Source organism: Carlito syrichta, unplaced genomic scaffold (genome assembly GCF_000164805.1).
Source record: "Carlito syrichta isolate Samal-C Ts95f unplaced genomic scaffold, Tarsius_syrichta-2.0.1 Scaffold301195, whole genome shotgun sequence".
NCBI lineage: Eukaryota > Metazoa > Chordata > Mammalia > Primates > Tarsiidae > Carlito > Carlito syrichta.
In genome coordinates, this window is record NW_007245291.1 from 162,110 (window position 1) to 179,174 (window position 17,065).

A 17,065-nucleotide genomic window follows, 5' to 3' on the forward strand; every position below is an offset into this window, starting at 1 on the left:
CGGAGCGGCCGGCACGGCCTCCCGGGGTTCCAGGCTAACGGTCTCGCTCACCCCCCGCCGGGCCACCCCGCCCCGAGGCCGGTGCCTCGCCTGCCCGGCAGTTTCCGAGGACATAAACGGAGACCAGGTGGTCGCCAGGTCTCCTGCTCCGGATCGCGGGTGCTCGCCCACTCTCGTCTCTTCCACGCCGCCCGGGAGCATCCCACGCCCCTTCCAGCACACACCGGCGCCGCGGCGACCCTGCCTGAGCGCGTCGCCCGGGAGGGCACCCGGGCAGGGCGCACCCGCGCGCCTGCGCTGACCGGCCGTCCGCGGGCGGGGGGGGACGCTGGAAGCGGGGCGGGGCAGGGGCGAGGCCTCGGCGGGGCTCCGGGGCTGGCGACCAAGCCTCGATATTCCCCCTACACCTGGCCCGGGCCGCCGCGGCCATGCCCTTTTCCGCTGGGCGCGTGGATCTCCGCGGTGCTCCGGCGTGTGTGGGTTGGGGACAGCCTCCCCTCTGGGTGGGGGCGTGGCAGTGGAGACCGGATCTTTGGTGGGGCTTCTGGAGGATCTTCTGGTTGTCCTTTTCATCATCGCGATGGGTGTAGCCTTCAGTGTTTGAATCCCGTGGGAGTTGCAGGCGAGTACACGCCCGGGAAATCCCACATCGGGATGTTTGTGGATGCCCGGCAAGGATGGTATTCTGATCAGTGTTCCCTGGAGTGAAAGCGTCCTCTTTCCCAGCTCCAGTACGTTGAGGATGGGAAGAAGGCAGACCCTGAAACACAAGGTTGCTCAACAAAAGAAAGAAGTGGAATGGTTTTCCAAGGATAGATAATTTACTATTAAGATACGGTTTCTACTATGGTTTTTTTTTTTTTAATGGAAGGATTTAAGTCAAATGGGTCAGGGCGATAATAAAAACGATGTAACACACCCATGCATGTGTGTGGGTTTTAGTGTGTGTGTGTGTGTTTTCCGTTTCTTGGCCTCAAGTGCTGTAGCATCCCCAGGAGCAATGATCATTCAGGGTCTGAGCTGCACTAAGTGAAAATATGAAAATTTAGATGTAAGGTATGCTAATCTTAATAAATCACATGAGTCAGGTCTACTGCCCCTCTCTCATTTGGGTGTTTTCTCCTCCTTAGGAATACAATGAGAGATTGTGGAATTGCATAGAAAATTTGAGTGTATTCTAGTGGCAATTTTGCATGTTGTATGGAAAAATTATTTGAACGATCTGGAATGGTTAAGTCACATGTTTGCTTGATAATTTGACAATCGTCTGCCCATTTAACTTGCAAGAGCAACGGAATGGATAGGATTGGGTTTCTATCAGAATAGCACCTGATTAAGGACAAAGAACATCTTTACTACCTTACGAAAGATAGCATACCAATAAAGCATATGTAATATCCATCACTGAATTAGTATGCATTTCAGCAAAGTTTTCTGTAAACGCTGTTGTAGTGAACTGTATTTTTTATTTTCATTTTACGATAGGAGATGTGTCTTTTTGAACAAAATCAACTGAATGTAATAAAGTCTATTACAGAATGTGGAAAACCTTTCACAACTCTATCCAAACCCCCCAAAAGATTATCTTCTTGTAATAAATATTAGCATATTTAAAAATATTAAAAATTGCTGAGATTTATTTAAAATTCAACAGAGTTTTTTTTTTTTTAAAGGGAAAAAGCATGACCTAACATTTATTTAAGATTTTGAGTTAAAGATCTATCAACCTGGCTGAGTTTTCATTAGTCTTGCATTGTTTTTTAAGTTAATTTTTCACGAAGCTCCCTCCCTCGTCCCTCAAATTATTGAACTTGATGACTTCTTTCCAGATTCCTTTATCCAGGATGTCAAAAAGTATATATTGGAATAGCAGAAAATAGAAGGACATATCCTTGCTTAGTAAAGGAAGATCCTCTAAATCTTCCTAAGTTAATTGACTACGCTAAGAATTTGTTGACTTAACTGGTGACTGGTTTCTTGAGCTTGATAGTGTAAGAATTAATATAGTAATGGCCCAAAATACTCCAAAAAAAAAACCCTAAAATAAAATGTGTGGGCGTGCTATTTGCAAGGGATATGAATATTTACTCAAGGCAACAGTAAGAAGGAAAATGTAGTCAGAACCCCCAAACTTGAAGAGTTTTGCATAATGTTTCTCTTTGGAATCCATTTATCATTAATTGAATTCCTCAGATAGGTAATATGCAGTTTGATGTAAGTAACCTATATCTATATTTTTCTGTCACAGGGAACAATGTCTTAATTGCTCATTCAAAATAAACAGCACTGTTTTGTCATTCAAAATCTGTTAGACGGGACAGATCTTTTTGTTCCCTACAGAACTGTTTCTCAAATTATAGACAGCATTTTGTAAACTTTACACTGCTTGAAATATGGACTTTGGAATTTTGGATGCAGCCACTTACTTTTTCAAGGCAATGAAGCCTCTATTAAGAATTAGCTTGATGAATTCCCCATATTTTCGTCTTCAGTGTTAAAGAACTGTGGCCGCTCTCCAGACTGAAAGTGGCTTCAGTTCTACTGGCAGCCCTCCAAAGACATTTTACCGACAGTCCTTCCTTAGTGTAAAATAAGTGATTGACTACCTGTTGCTAAAGAACGGTTTGAACTTTTCCTGACGATCTTGGGTTCGTGGTGATGGAGAGCAGAACCAATTGGCGGGCAGGGGGAGAAGGGCCTACACCTGCCCCCATCAGTCTGCAGGGACAGTCACGACCTGGGAGGAGACAAAGACATTTTTTAAAGGCTCTCCTGTACTACTTAAGTATTGAGTTTTTGAGCACACAAATGTTGCATGGTGTCAAGGTAAATATTTAAATGTAAATTTCCTAATTGTTCATACTTCAGTTTAGCAATCTAACAAATAGGCTATGGAATGTCTGGAACTTTAACAGACATGGCAGCAAACTACAAGGAGCATTTTACTCATCTTAAAACTGGGTTGCAAATTAAATGCAATTGAAAATATTAATCAAGTGGTTATATAAAATGAGGTCACTGGAGCTTTGAATAAAAATGACTCAGGCTAGGATTCCTTTGGTTGAAAAGAAAGAATTCTGAGTAAAATTCATAAGGAGATTATTTTATTCAGTTCTTCATACACTCAGTGAGTCTCTGAGCAATATTGTAAAACATGGCCTTTCAGAAAGGAGGAAATGCCTAGAACCTCTCCGAATCCTAACGAGTAGATTTCTATGAACTCCAGAGTTTTTACTATTAAAAAACACCGTGGTGGGACAGTTTTCAGTAAAACGGGTAGATATGCTGATTCCTTGGGGCAACAGAACACAGAAGTCAAACTGAAGGTCATTGTCATGCCACCTCTAGCCCTTTTTGTTATTAACTCTTGGTGCCAAACCTTAAAACCATTTGCTGCGGTAAAGGGATGTAAATTATTTGGCGCTGGCAGTGGTGCCATTCTGCCCTTTCATTTCATGTTGTCGAAATACTGTCTCTCAGCTGCAGATGCTCATTAGGAGCAATGCCTTTTGATGTTGGTCTGGGTGCCAAATGGCGGCCTTTCAGGCAGTTTCAATACATTACACTTAAAACGCTCTTAGGCCATGTCTACAGGCAGACACTGAGTTAACGGATTTTCAGTTGGGTGGACACGCGTTTCCCTTCCTGCAGTATTCATTTAGCTTGTGAGCAATTGGAGATGTCAAGGGGCCTGCCCTAAAAGGATGAGCCATTGGGTCTATCTTGTGTATGTGTACTTTTGGAAAACAAATTTTAATAAGCCCGTTATGCATTCTTTTTCATCCAAGTATGTGTGGTGGTTTCTTGAATTCAAAGATCGTGTGGCCGATGTGATTGAAAAGGCTTCTATATAACCTGCATTCCCACTGGGCACTCTCACTGAGCACTTTTTGATTTGTAGCTGCAAACACTGGCAGCATCTGAGCTTCTGTTTTCTGTTTTGTGTATTCCTGAGATAAAGTGTAAAATACCCTTTATTGTACATTAATCTCTTCCTTTACTATCTGGTTACCTCATCATTAAGGAATATTCGTAGTGCTGTCACACTGTTTGGGGTCCTGTTCCATTAGGTATTCTCTTAAATAGTTGATCAAATATGTTCACTGAGTGCCAGCTTTTTATCATCGTCTCCGTAGGGAATCACAAAGGGATGAGATGACATAATTTCTGCTGTCAAGGAATCCTGGGAGGAGTAGAGCATAGCGCTTAGGTTGGAACTCCAGCCCTTACTAGCCGCCTGATCTTGGACGGGTTATGTAACTTATGCAAGTGTCAGTTTCCTGTTCTGTGAGAGAGGAAAATTATTAATGCCTGATTGTTAGAGCTGTTGTGAATATTTTGGAGATCTTGGGACTTCAGTGCATGTAAGCTGTGTTTATTAATGAGGAATGTATGGGGATCTAGAAAAAAAAATAATTATTTAGGCATGGTGTCCTCTTTTTAGGAGTATTCTTGAAAAGATATTATGAGAACAGGACTTCTTCAATGATTAGGAAAGGTTGGTTGCTAAATATGCCCTCACACTCATTTCGGTTGTGAATACTTTAGAGAGAAAAGTAGCCTGATTGTAAGGTTGAAATCCATTAGCATAAGGGTGGATCTAGGTTTTGTGGGACCTGATGGGTACACAATTTTGAGGTCCTTTTTAAAGGAAGATGCAAAACTGGCTTGCTTTTGCAAAATGTAATAAACACTTGACCATGATAATACATCGCTGGATCCCCATTCCTCAGAATCTTGAAAGAAGCCTGTGAAATTGGGGAACCCTGGAAACATCCAGCCCTGCTTTTGCAACTGTTCTTTAGTCTACTTGGACCCACTTGCTTGAGACTATAAGCTAATTGTTCCAGTTTATTAAGCATATACCTCCTAAAGGTTGTTTGTGTAGCGCTTTGAAGATTGGAATCATGAATTGAAGTCAGAGTTCACTTCTGAAAAGAAGTAGTTCAATTTTATTTTGCAGAAAAATCTTAACTGAGGTCTGAGCTGATTTGGTATTTTTTTTTACTACTGATATTTTTGTAAATGACTAACTAGAATAAAATAAAGCAATTGCTCTTATTATTCAAATGAGTTAGAAGTAAGTGCCCGATTGGCAGGGCAAGGAGGAGTTTTGCCAACTAAGAGCATACGATATTGGAGAAGAGACTGAAGATTTTGTTTTAGCTATAGAAAAGAAGATTAAACTGAATATATAATACCAATAATTATATGTTAATCATCACTATATGGTTTACAAAACACTTTGCTATGCATTATATTATTTAATCTTCACACCATTCATTCAGCAAATATCGAACACTTGCTCTGTGCTGAGTACTAAGAATACAGTGATGAACTAAACACACATTCTTTCACTTTCCAGAGCGTCCAGTCTTTTAGTGCAGAGAAATATAGACATTAATAAAGCAGAACACACATATGCATAATTACCTATTCAGATTTTGAAAACTAAGGAAAAACAGGGTCCTGTGAGAGATCGTCAGGGGGACTGGGTGACTGGGGAGATGAGAATGTAACATATAAACAGCTCTGGAAAATCGGAAGAACAGATGGTATTCTCATTTTAGGGCATGATTGATTGACTACTTGATTCAACAAACGTTGAATTACAACAAACATTCCTGAATTCCTTAATTCAACAAACTTTCCTGAAGCCTTCAAAAGGTCAAATAGCTTCAGGAATTGTGCCAGGTTTCAGGTTATAAAGTCCAGGAAGACACGCCTCTGCCTCTAAGCCTTACCACCTAGAGCGAGGGAGAGACATATTATACTTATAAACAGAAGTATGAATTAAATGCCACTGGACCACAAGGAAGGAAGCGATTAATTCTGCTTGAGACTCCCTGGAGCTGGACTTGGGGATGAGTTTGCTATCATTAGATGGAGCAGGAAGAAGGGACGATTCAGACAGAGCAACCAGCCCGAGCAGTGGTCAAGACTTGAGTGCAGTCGTGTTTGGGGAACAGTGTGAGGATACATGGGAAGGAGTAGACAGACAGAGATTAGGAGGGAAACAATTCTATAAGGTCAGACGGCCTTAAGTCTTGACATGGAAACAGACTGAGAAAGCTTAAGTGACTTATGCAAGTGGAGTTGGGACCATACCTTGCATTAGCTGGCTGCATTTCATCCCTTTCAGAAATAGAGATCATTATTTATTATGCCAACCAAACGTGAGTTCTCAAGGCTTCTGGACTGACTGAGTGGGACTGAAGGAAGAGGGAGTGATTGGTGGAGAAGCTGTGGAGTCCAGCAGGTCTGGATGAACCGTGGCCGTTCATGCCCTGCAAATGGCTGATGTTCTGAAATGGTTTCTCCATCTGTAACATGGGATTTATGACACCTCCGTTGTGGGTTTCGGTGAGTTTATAAAATCACATATGTAAAGCAGATATGAAGTGTGTGTTCAATACGTGTGAATTAAAAAGTTCATCTAGAAAGGAGATTTTATTGGAAACGCTTGTTAAAAAGGCATATGGTAATGAGAATATGATGTGCAAAGTTCTGCGCCTAGAGGCTGAGGAAAACATATATCAATTTAAGAATACTATACTGGCCTTGCAGAAACTTTCAGGGGCTGGAGAGAGAACATGTCATTCAGACCTTTAAGACGTCGTGAAAGAGGCTAGAGGTATAGGTGATGAGACAGTTAATGGTCATGAGAATTGCTTAGAGAGGCAGAAATCATCTTGATTGTTTTTAACGTCTGAAAAGAGGTGTGGAAATTCTGTACTTGATCTGGAACTTGATCAGGGACTTAAGGATGAACAGGAGGGAGGGGCCTGTTTCCCTGTAGGGGGAGATGGGTCTGGCCAAAGGATTGCTGTTGAAGAGCAGGGACCGTGGGATCTTGGGGCAGGCCATACTAGAATCTTAACTGCCACACAAAAAAGAGGGGTGCTAATGGAGACGTTAGAGAAACCATATTTAAAAAAAAAAATCTACAAGGATAGTCAGCAATAGCCACCGAACATGTGCTGTGCCAGGTTCTGTGTTTGGGGCTAGCTGCGAATTAGCAGAGAGTTGTTAAAATGGGTGGGGCTCAACACAGCACTTGAAGGGCATTTTGGTTGTCTATAGCAGGGATCCCCAAACCCCAGGCGGTGTACCTGTGTGGGTTCCTGGCCTGATAAGAATTGGGGCGCACAGCAGGAGGTGAGCGGCTGATGAGCAGGGCTCTGCCTTCTGTCAAATCAGGCCTGTTAAATTCTCACAGGAGCACGAACCTTATGTTAACTGTGCATGCAAGGATCTAGGTTCTAATGCTTGATGATGATCCGTCCCCCAGTCCCCTAGAAAAATTGTCTTCCAGGACACCGGTCCCTGATGCCAAAAAGGCCGAGGGCTACTGTTATGTAGCATCTGCCCTAGTGGCTGGACAAAATACAGGGTTAGTGAAAGGATTTGTGTTACTGTGGGAGACATCAGCTAGATGATGGCGAATTTAGATGCTGGGATAAGGGGAGCCCGTTAAACCTGATGGAGGCCAGTGAAGTCTAAGGAAACAATCTTGTTTAGTTAGTAGGAAGACTTGCATGTGGGGAAAAGACACAGTTGAGCTTAGATTGAAGAGATCTGGGTTCAAGAATCTACTGTTACTAGCCAGCCAAATGAATTTATATAAGTTGCTTAACCTCTTTCAACTATAATGTTCTCATTTGAATATAATGAAATAAGATAATATATGTGAAATGCATTGTAAATGAAAATATTTCAGTTATACCTTTTATTAATAAACATGTAGCTGAAAAAAATTTTTTTAATTAAATTTTATGTCCTGCCAGAGGTGCTTGTTAGACTAAAGAACCCCAACTGTGATATATTTTATAAAGTAGATAATTTTGGAAAGATACACTTGTAATGACTTTGGATAAGGATAAAAGAGGTATGTATAGCTGAGATTTTAGAAATGACAAATCAACCAACAAGGATAGATGAAAGATCCCAAATAGTAGATGACTGAGAGAAAGATTTCTAAAGTTACAAACTCGAGGGAATGAAATAATCATGGTGCTGTCAATAGGTTGGGGAAATTAAGACACACTCTAGGTTTTAGAAGTTTAGGTATACTGATATCTTAACTCATAGGTCAATATTTTTCTTTCTTTCTTTCTTTCTTTCTTTCTTTCTTTCTTTCTTTCTTTCTTTCTTTCTTTCCTTCCTTCCTTCCTTCCTTCCTTCCTTCCTTCCTTCCTTTCTTCTTTCTTTCTGTCTTTCTTTCTTTCTTTCTTTCTTTCTTTCTTCTTTTTTTGGTTTGCGTTGGAATCTCACTTTGTCACCCAGGATGAAGTGTAGTGAGTGGCACTCTCACAACCACTCCAGCATTGCCCTGCTGGGCTCAGACCATCCTTCCTCCTCAGCCATCCAAGTAGCTGGATGTAGCCATCCAAGTGTACAGGTGTGTGCTACCACGCCCGGCTAATTTTGATTTATTGTAGAGATGAGGTCTCACCAAGTTGCCCAGGCTGTCTCAAACCCCGCAGCCTCAGGCAATACTCTTGCCTCAGCCTCCCAAAGTGCTGGAATTACAGGCTGAGCCATGGAGACCCCTGCAGGTCAGTATTTTTCAAACTGTGGGTGATGTAATCTAATTAGCTGACCTCTATACACATTAAAAAAGAAAGAAGGAAGAAGGGAAGAAGAAAGGAAGGAAAGGAAGGGAGGGAGGAAGGAGAGAAGGAAAGAGGGATGGAATGTTTTCTATTGTAAAGGTAAGTATTGCTTAGAGGAAATTTTGTTTCAGTTTGTGTGTGTGTGTGTGTGTGTGTGTGTGTATGTGTGTGTGTGTGTGTGTGTGTGTGTGTGTGTGTATAATATGTAACTTGGTTGTGATGGAAAGTGTAGTGTGGCTGAGGTCTACTGTCAGCCGGGCTCGGTGGTTCAGCCTGTAATCCCAGCACTTTGGGAGGCTGAGGTGAGTGGATTGCCTGAGCCCGCGGGTTCGAGACCCGCCTGGGCAACTTGGCGAGACCTCATCTCTACAATAAATCAAAAATTAGCTGGGCATGGTAGCGCACGCCTGTAGTTCCAGCTACCTGGAAGGCTGAGGTAGAAGGATCGCCAGAGCCCAGCAGGTTGAGGCTGCGGTGTCCGGGAGCGTGCCACTGCACTCCAGTCTGGGTGACAGAGTGAGACTCCAACTCAAAAAAAAAAAAAAAAAAAGCTACTGTCATAGAGAGAAGAATTTAGGATGGGAGAGAGGGTGAAGCAGACCATAGTGGAGAGAGAACTTCAGAAGGTTCAAGATAGAAACTTAGTGGGTCGAGAGGGAGGGGGAAAAAATGACAACAAAATTACTGACAGTGCATTTAAGCAGTTTGTTAGCTACAGGGTGTGACAAAACCCAAGCCAACCCTGTATCTCTGGTTATTATTATTTTTTGAAATGGGGTTTTATTATGTTGCCCAGGTTAATCCCAAACTCCTAGGTTTCTGCTTTAGCTTCCCAAGTAGCTGGGGCTACAGAAATATGTCACCATGCCCTAAGATATATACCTTGACTTCAGAAAACTTACTCTCTATTTGAGAATAAAAAGAGAACTGGGAATACCAGGTAGCCTCGACAGTCAAAATATGAGGCATCTAAGATTTCAGAAGCAGGATAAAGCTTGCCTGGGAACCAGGAGTGGTTGGAGAACTCCTCATAACATAAATGAGAGTTGAAAGAGGCTTTGAAGGGAGGGTTTTGTGCTGTTGAGAGGAAGAATGAGTGAGGTAGAAATGTGTGCTGCGTGTTTGGGAGGTAGCTGGAGGGAGACCAAGAAGATTCAAAGGTTGTAGTAGTCTGTATGCTTACTCTTTCATTGAAAAGGAAACACTATGAATTATACTTGATACTTTGTGGAGTCTTTACTACACCCAGAATTATTGATGTTGTATCACTTATGTAGCATGTAGAATGGTATCTTGTCTATAACTCAGAAAGTAATACTGAACAAATGAAGAAAACCAGAGCTTAGTGGTGTGAATGTCTGGGCTAGAAAAGTATAATAATATGAAGGGGAAAAAAGTTGGAAACAAATAGTCTATATGGATATAATCACAATCCTGTTAAAGAAAAATAACTCTTTTACTCTTTCCCTCATCAAGACTGGAAGAAGGTAAATTTATTTTTATATTGTCTGAGCTTTCTATAATGAGCATATATTGCTTTATATCCAGCTGTAAAACAAATAGCGCAGTAAAAAATGAGGGCAGCAGTACTTAACGTGGTTAAAAGTGTAAAGAAGATGAGAATTAAGCAGAAACTGTGGCTTTGTGACCTCAGAGTGATTTCAGATGAAAGTGAAATTCCAGTGTTTTACTTAGAGTCAAAGACTGAGGAAGCGCTGATATCCTGGACACTCGACCAAAAAGAAGGAAAGAAGGGCTGGTAGGTTGAGGGATAGCATCTGGGATCTTTGAACTGAGCATCACAAGGAAAGAGCCAAAGCCTGGGGAAGATGATGAACTACCTTTGCAAAGGATGATGGGATGAATTCACAAGAGAGGAAATGAATTGAGTTAGGGTTTCTCCCCCCACCCCCCCGTGACTGCATTTATCATGTGAGTTGATTATTCCTAGATACAGTTTTGTCTTCTTACATCATTGCTTATGGTATTCATACCTTTATTATAAAAAATCTGTGTATAGTGAACTCTTTTGAAGCTTGTTCTGTATGTCACAAATTGGACGCATTGTTTTTATCAGATCAGCAAAGGAGTGATTGATTACTTTTCTAATGTTCTCTTATTCATATTTATTTGAGTGTTCCTTCTGTTCACATGAGAATCTGCCAATCATCAGCTAAGCTGCAATTGCTATATGAGAATTGGATTTGGGGTACGAGATGGCAGCCTTAAAAATCTGTCATCATGGGCATGAGAAGATGTAAATCCAATGCGAGCTCTTTGATTTGGGTTGATGATTACAAATGACCTTCCTTTCCTGCTTTGATGTCTCCCTTTGGGGCCGTGGAGGTAATGCATATTGCAGGGAGCACCCACGAGCCTTTGGTATCAAACCTGCATTTTGAATCGTGGCTTTCCTGCTTTCCTTGTCCTTGAGCCAGTTATATAATCTCTCCAACGGTCAGTTTATTTATCTGTGAATCAGGGATAATACCCACCTAATAGGGTTATTGTGAGGGTGAAATGAGGTAGTTTATACAATTGTCTGGCACATAGTAAGCTCTGTAATTTTTTTTTCTTCCCATTTCCTTTCCATCTTCTAAAGTTCACAGTGAAGGAATATACAGTTAATGTTGTATTTAAGTATTGATTATAATGAGAATCACATTTTTCCATTTAGTGTTCATTTTCCGAGAGTTCAGGATCACCATGAATTGCGTCTGAGTTAGAAATGCCATGGCTGATGGCATAGCTGTTTTATCTCCTGTGAAAGCAAAGTCTAGTAGATCTTGATTTTGAGAAAAGTAGCATTTAAAAAATCAAATTGGTTTATATAGATTTTCCTTTCTATTTGCATAGGGTTAACCTCCGAAGTGTCAATTCTCCAGCAGTGATAGAGCCATAACAGTTAGTATATTTAAGTAATGTTTGCTACTAAAAATCATCTTGGTGACACTTCATTAATCTGGAAGTCGCTTATCCAGCAACCTTAATTCTTTGAAGTTGAAGAAGTAAGGAAAAGAAACCTCCGAATAGCCAGCACAGCACCCTTCTCTTTCTTGATGCAGTATCTTTTATGTTACTGAGGAGGACTGTAGAACTTTCCCTGCTTCCTGTATTGTCTCTTTTCCTCTGAGTTCCTCTGTATTATGTTTGCTTTAGTGCCTCCTCCTGTGTTTCTTATTGTTTCACTTCACTCCTTACATTCTAATGATCCTTAACTGTCTATTAGTAAAGAGTGAGACATTGAAAAGCTGCAGGGCTCTGTGTGGGTGGCATCACTCTGGGAAAATGAGCAGAGACCTGGCCTGTCCGGTGTTGGTTGTCCACATCCATTCATTATTGTTGATATTTTCTCTTGGGTGGGTCCATTTAATAGAATAAAGAGATTATAAGTCTGACTGTTGTTATTCCTCTAAACTAAGTGGGAGAAATGGATTGTGAAGCTTTTCTTTAGTGGTCAAGATTTCATTTAATCCTCCTATTTTCAGGAGGATCCTTCTGTCATCAGCAATGCCTGGTATCCCCAAGAACAAAGTCCATCTGGTTCACCTCTTCATTAATAAAAATCCAGTCTTCTACTGGGGTGAAGGGGAGATGGGAGAAGAGATGCATGGCTGATACCCTCCTGTAGCTTACAGTCTCGTGTGTGTGTGTGTGTGTGTGTGTGTGTGTGTGTGTGTGTGTGTGTGTGTGTGTTTGAAGTTAGTTGTATGAGAGCACGTATTGGTTTTAATTTTGGAGCAGACTCAGAACCCACTGCAATCCAAAGCAGACTTGAAATCTTTTATCTCACAGGTTTTGATACAGAATTGTTGAGAATGAAATAAGTTTGCAGAGTTCTTAAGGGGAAAGTAAAATGCTCAATGAGTGATTCAAAGGCAAAGTCCTAAGAAAAGGAATGGTAAGGCAATATCAAGGGATTGACAATTCAAAGAGTTAATGCCAGTCACAGATTTTTGAGGAAACTTTTCCAAACTTCAGAGTGCTCAAGAGATTCCACATGTGGCCTGAGATTCCACATTTCTTGGAAATGAAGACATGGGCTTGGTAGGGATGCTGGGAAACAGAACAAGAGCAAGTGGTCATGGCCCATGTTGGGTAGTAGAGGTTTACCAGAAGCCTTCACTTAGTTCAGGCTTTATAGACTAACTCTTAGTTTTGTGTAGTTGGTCTAGGAGTTGGGAGTAAAAGATGCATATATTAAGTAGCTCTATGAAAAATTATTTACCATGCTCTAAACTGGTTGTGGTTACCTTCGCAGTATTTATTCCTGTAGAATGACACCAAAGCAACCTTGAAATGTCAGGAAATGACAACTATGAGTTATTTATTCCTCTCTTAGATTGTTTTCCCTTTGTGTATATAACTTAAAGTTACTCATCACATGTTTAAAATTTAAAAGTTTCATCAAAGAAAGCCATCTGTCATAATGAAACAAAAAAGGGACATTATGTGATTTTCTTTGAAGATAAGAGATTGAAAGTGAGTCAGTTAACTGCCCTAGATTACCATTTGAGGTCATTTTTAGCTAAATTGACTTTAGAATCAGAATTTAAATTACCAGTCAGACTCAATTAAGAAGACTGGTCATAAAAGCAGTTAATTCTCCTTCCTTCTCATAAAAATACTATTTTTATTGTTTGTATTTCTTTAAAGCCAAGTTGTATACAAGTATTGTTTTTAGAAGACAAACATTTCACACAGTAATTGACTTAGGTATTTAAGAGTAGTTTTGCATCTCAGTAAGAAACCAGGATAATCATTTATTATTCGGTGTTCTAGAGGTTTTCACAGAAGATCCTTTTGAAGTCGCTGGGAGGTAAATCAATATATTACTGAGTTATATTTTTGCTGCCCTTTGCAATATTAAGAGAATGACTGTCACAGACAAACCTCAGACAGCTACATTATTTTATTTAAACAGCAATAATAAATGTATATTTGGAGATATTTTAAGAAAACAAATTATAAATATATGTAATTATTTTGACAATTTATGTATGCATTTCTAAATACTAAGCTTTTTGTTTGTCTAAGTGGGTTAAAAATTATATACTCTTTTAACATGCTCAACATGAAAGATTTAAAATGACTAGTTCCACTGTTAATTTAGTCTTTGCTTTCCTACTTTTATATATTTATAGTCTAGAACAAATAAATTCATACTTTTCCTTTTCAATTACAAATTTTTAAATTTAGAATTTATGTATGTATGTATTTATTTATTTTTTTGAGTTGGAGTCTCACTCTGTCGCCCAGACTGGAGTGCAGTGGCCGCTCCCGGCCACCGCAGCCTCGACTTGCTGGGCTCCGGCGATCCTTCCACCTCAGCCTTCCAAGTAGCTGGAACGACAGGCGCGCTGTACCACGCCCGGCTAATTTTTTTGATTTATTGTAGAGATGAGGGCTTGCCAAGTTGCCCAAGCAGGTCTCGAACCCGCGGGCTCAGGCAATTTACTCACCTCGGCCTCCCAAGGCACGGGATTACAGGCTGAGCCACCGACCCCGGCAAGTAAATTTAGAATTTCACAGTACAAAGGAAAAAAACAACTTACAGATGAATTTGGTGGGGTTAGTTATATATTTGATGCTATCTAGGGAATCCAGGATTATGATAGTTAGACATTAGGACTTCACAAGGAAACAAAATGTCTTGAATGACTAGCTGATATCCTTGAAATGATGCTAATATCTGATCCTATAGAAAACCTGATAGTATACAGATATAATTGACTGGTAGAGTCACCTGTCTCGGAATTTGGGACAGTTGGCAAGAAGGTGGGTTTGATTTAGGCCATGATAGGTACTGATCTACATATATTTTAAAAATATTTTGACAGAAATTCAATTTGAAGTGACAGATTTCATCCATGTATAAAATCTTGTCTTAAAACTGCACCATGGAGGTTTTAAAAAATGAACATAAAAATCAAATTTGCATTTTGACATTTAATGCATTGATTCAAAAATTCATATCCAGAGAAAAATGTTTGAGTTGCGGATGATTTTTTTTGCTTAAAACATTAAGTGGAAATGTCAGGTGATTCTATGATTAAAATCGCTTGATAAGATTTTGTAGGTTGAGAGTCCAAAAACAAAAATGATAAGATAAGTGAAATTTTGATTAAGGAAGGGCTAATAATCCTATCTGATAGGTTTGCTTTTTCTTGGAAACTTAGGTTAAAAAAATCACCAAGAAAATAATGTGATTAGGAATGCTCCTTAAATGTGCATATATGTATGTAATCTGTTCTACAAAGATTCTGGGTTTTTTTGTAGCAATGTTTTATTGAGAAAATTTCAAAATAATTTTCTATCAAAACAGCCTTATTGGATTTAATAATAATTTGAAAAAAATCGCAAGCTTTGTAAGTTTGATGGGTTACTGTTGAAATGTAATTTCTAATGTTATAACTCTTTTAGAATTTGTCTAGCAGGTTTTGGGGTTTTTAACCATGAAAAAAATGCCATTACTTAGTCTTAATTTGGAATTTATAATAAATGTTAAAAATCACAGGTTTTCCAGAGGTTCACGCCAGACAGATAATTTGTTATTTAAAAATGAAGTGCAGTTTTTAAATAAGAAAGTATAGCTTGAATCTTGTCCTGTGCAAGTGAATTTCCTAGATTTGGAAACCAACTAATACATTGGAATCAATAGTTGACCATTGATTTAAATATGATACAAAAGGTTTAAAAATCTAAACTGTCATTGTTTACAAAATATTGGCAAATTAGCGCTAAAGCGCTTGGTGTTATTGTGTAATCTTCTGTTTAAAAATAAACAGTGGAAATAATTGTAGAAACCTCTGGGCTTAGAAAGGCTTGTTGGTGGTTCTTCACATCCTACTAAAAAAGCAGGCTGTCTTTGCATATTAATCACTCTGTGAAAGGAAGCTTGCCTTATTTGCATTGTGTATGCACTAAGAAGTCCAATAGTGCGCCTGAGAAAAAAAAATGGGGGGATTGTAATTGTTGTTCTCAAAAGGGTTTTTATTCCATTCAAGTGGAAAAGCTGAATGCTGGAGAATTAGTGCAGTGTTTTGTGGAAGAAGAGTCCCTTTTTTGCCACTGCATTTCATGTGGTGCAATACCAGTGTGTAAGGCTCCTGAACGCTGGGGTGAAGAGGAAAGTGACTTATCTTCCTATGATGCAATAATCTACGTTCTTGTAGACCTCTACAATTTTGTAAGCCTTTCCTCCTTGTTATGTATCCAGAAAGAGTTAGAATGAAGTTCTGGAAATATATGCAATATTGGAAACCTCAAGAGAAGAATTAAACATGAACCAAAAAAATATGGATCTAAGAAGCCTGGGTTTGGGGGTGGAGTGGTAGGAGGATATACAATGTAAAATTAAGTAAATTATGTATGAATCTTTTATTTAGAAAATAGGTGATTTGGTTAATGCCTGGCAGATATAATTTGCCCCAGATTGATTTTAAATGATATATTTGAAATAATCTTAATAATAATGGCATCTTTTTTGCTTCATTGTATTTTAAGACTCATTGGTTTAATGTAAACATTAAGAATAAACAGAAATGTTCTTAATACTATTGAGGCGCTCTTCAAATAAGATTTCATAAGATGTGCTACTTTTAATATGTTTCCCTTCTATGGTAAAACACATGAAAGCTTTTCTTCACCTAGTTCTAATTCTAACTGGCAGCAGCCATATTGGCCAGTACAATTTCCAGAACCTCACAATGTGCATTAATTATTTTGGAGATCCGTCACTTTGGAATGGTTTAATATATTTTACCTGTCTTTGACATCATTTAAAAAAATCTGCACAGAATATGGCATTTCCAATTAGATTCGAATTTTGTGGGGGGAGAATATGCCATTATCTGTGTACACATGTTTTGATAAATTATGTACAGTCATGGACACAAAGCCTATTGTTTTAAATGATTGTGTTAACTATTAGAAGGTAGTTAACTGAGTTAAAAGGTTGCACCCAGGTTTTACTAAAAACCACTTGGCTTAGGTCTACTTGACTTTCAGTGAAACGACTTGTTATTGCCCTCTTCGATGCTGTATGGATTTGGTTATTTGACTATTGAACACAGATCCTCTGATGATATTATTTCTATTTTATTTGAATTACTTTCTGTATTATCCATCTATATGGAAATTGTGTTTAATTTGGGCTCATGTAGAGTAGTCTGTAGACCTTTAGTGTGTACAGTTTGGGTCGCTATTCTGATGAGTAGAAGTAGTCGAGAAGTGGTTTGAAAACATAAAACCACAAAAAATTAGACTGGTAGAATAAAAACAACAACAACAAAACCACCAAAATTTCTGCCATTCAAAAAAGATGTCAGATAGGTTTCATGATAAACTTTCTTCCAAAATAAATACATTACTGATATGCTTCTCCAAATTTTTGTTACAGACATGTCAAAAGACAAAATCACAGTAAATTATTGATTGAATTGGTTTTT

General features: G+C 39.3%; 1 protein-coding gene across 20 annotated transcripts in view; it reads left to right on the plus strand.

Moving 5' to 3' along the window:
• Window positions 1-17,065, plus strand: part of NCAM1 (neural cell adhesion molecule 1) — a 314,944-nt gene that overhangs the window by 1,208 nt on the left and 296,671 nt on the right. The gene's annotated exons all lie outside the window — the stretch shown is intronic.